Source organism: Rhea americana, unplaced genomic scaffold (assembly GCF_003343005.1).
Source record: "Rhea americana isolate MKP2758 unplaced genomic scaffold, rheAme1 scaffold_18, whole genome shotgun sequence".
Taxonomy (NCBI): domain Eukaryota; kingdom Metazoa; phylum Chordata; class Aves; order Rheiformes; family Rheidae; genus Rhea; species Rhea americana.
In genome coordinates, this window is record NW_028185927.1 from 4,761,653 (window position 1) to 4,764,086 (window position 2,434).

The window sequence follows — 2,434 nt, forward strand, 5'->3', positions numbered from 1 at the left end:
GACAAGAGAAGATGCAGTCGTAACTCGCTCGGGGAGCTGCTGGGAGTACATCACCGTCAAAATAAAACTAGTTATTTGCCTGCAAATAGATACATTTTCTCCTAGATGCGAGTGGTGTTAGAGCCGGCTATTTTGCAACAACAAAAATGTATAATACATTCCAACATCTTAAAAGCTCAACAGGAATGGACTAAAGCTGTTTAAAGATACAAGGAAAAACAGATCAGATCTTCTCAGGTGCTACTTTGCAGAGGCCATTCCTCACAGAACCAAAAGCAAGCTACAGAAAATAGGATTTATTAGAGGCTACTTTGCTCAAAAGGCCAGCAAGCCTGTGGTTACAGGTTTAGGAATACAAATAGTCTCTTGATTTTCTGTGCTGCCTCCTGCCCTTTTTCCTCCCACACAACAAAGGCTGCCGTCTGGAAACTGCGGCTTGGTGGCTCTGCAAAACTTCCAGGGTTCCCTAGTTTGACAYGCAACTGCATTTGGAAATGCAACCTTATTTCTTAAAGAGCCATGAAAAACTTGCATGACATGCACATTTGGCATATAACAGCTTCATAGCTACRAGTGAAGGCACGTAGAGCAGTCTTTCCCAACTGAGTGACAAGTGCTGCTTAGTCACAGATGGTTCAAATGCTCGCTAGGAAGACACAAAACCCCAAAGCTGGAAGGAATCGCCCCGGAACGCCCCCCTGTACTGAAGCACTCTGCTGCCCGCAGGTCTTAAGATAACTTCAGAGAGTGGCCTGCAACATTTCAAAGACTGGTAAGCAAAAATCTATGTATAAAACGTCAAAATTGTGGATTCCTACATGTCCAAATATTCCCCTCCCCTTCAAAAATCAACTTAAAAATGTGTCCAAAGAGATCTTCCCACTAATCTGGAAATCGGGTAAAGATCTGGARCGGAGGCAGAGGAACTGGCTTCAAAATCCTGTGCCCTCAGCTCCTTGATGTTTAATTATAAATGTTAACAAAGATGACAGAAATGCTCTCTGCCACAGAGCAATTGCTTTCAGTCCTCTTATCTAGATCAGGAAGATACAGGCAAAAAAATGAGAATATATACTTTATTTACAATAAATGCATCTATACTGTTCCATGCTCCATATGTCAAATGTCTTGCTGACCACTTCTGACGCTAGATCAGCAGCAAGAGTGGTAACCAAAATACGTCTTTTCCAAACTTTATATTAAATCCTTTCCCCTCCTGCCCCATCATTTGTCCCTTGTTCGAGGCTCCAGTGAGATCTATACTAACCTATCTTTCTAGTGCACTAAGTTTACACTTTCCAAAGACAAACCAAGACTTGGTTTGCTTTAATTGTCTTTTCCTCTTTTAAAACCTTATAGGAGTTTTTAAAATGTACATGTCATTACCAATTTTGCATAGCAATAAAACAGATTGGGATTTTTTCCCCCCTTTTAAATAGTATCACTGCAGCTGCCCTTCATGGAGTATTCAAACGCTATCACCTTTCCTGGGTTACTGCTTGCTCTTGGATAAATAATCTAACTTTTTCTTTTTCTCCTCCCACACAAACATTGAAGAATGAGAATTTCAAGTTATCATTACATTTTCTTCAAGTTTATGTTGTGCTATTTAGCTATATCCATAGTGGAACAATGTTCTTTCTTTTGAACATAAAAGGAAAATTACCAGATTATTGGTCTTCTAGTTTCAAGTCATAAAAATAAATCTGTCACACATGTTCCCTCATATTCCTCTCTTAAGGTACACAGTGGTCAGGCTAAAGTCTTATCCAAACTGCCATAGCTGGATCTCTGGGAGAAGTCAGAACTAGTGTATTTACATTCAAAATTCAAGGAAAAGAAAACTAAAGGATGCCCCTCTTTATTTTGAGGGGCAAAACTGCTTAAGAAGTCCTCCATTTCTCTTACCATATTTTAGGTCAGGAAAGTTGTTTCTTTTCTGTCTCATGTAGTTGTTACCCATCTGTTGCTGATGTTTAACAGGTTGCCATTGCCCATTTTACTTTTTCATCCCCTGGCTCCCATGCAACAGAGGTGGCATGACAGCCCTGCTCAGAGGTGGCCCTCAGGTCCCTTGGTGGCACGACAGCCCTGCTCAGTGCGATGACAAGCAGGGCAGACAGACCATACAGCTTGGCTGCTGTGGGTAGGTGGCACAGAAGGAAAAAAAAAAACAGGACAGTGGAGAGGGCATATCTGAAATAGATGGTAAGGACTGGCATACATGGACAACACGGGATAAAAACAAATGCAAGGGCAAGTGTCTACAGTGAGAGTACTAGGTTGAGAATAATCACTGCGAGTAGTAACTACATCCACTGCTAGCTCTCAGCTTCATGAAGAGCTATTCCAAACCGCGTAGTAAGTGCTGGCAGCAGAAGCTTAGGCAGACTGGAGATAACTCAAGTTCCTCATGGAGTCTAATAAGTTAAAA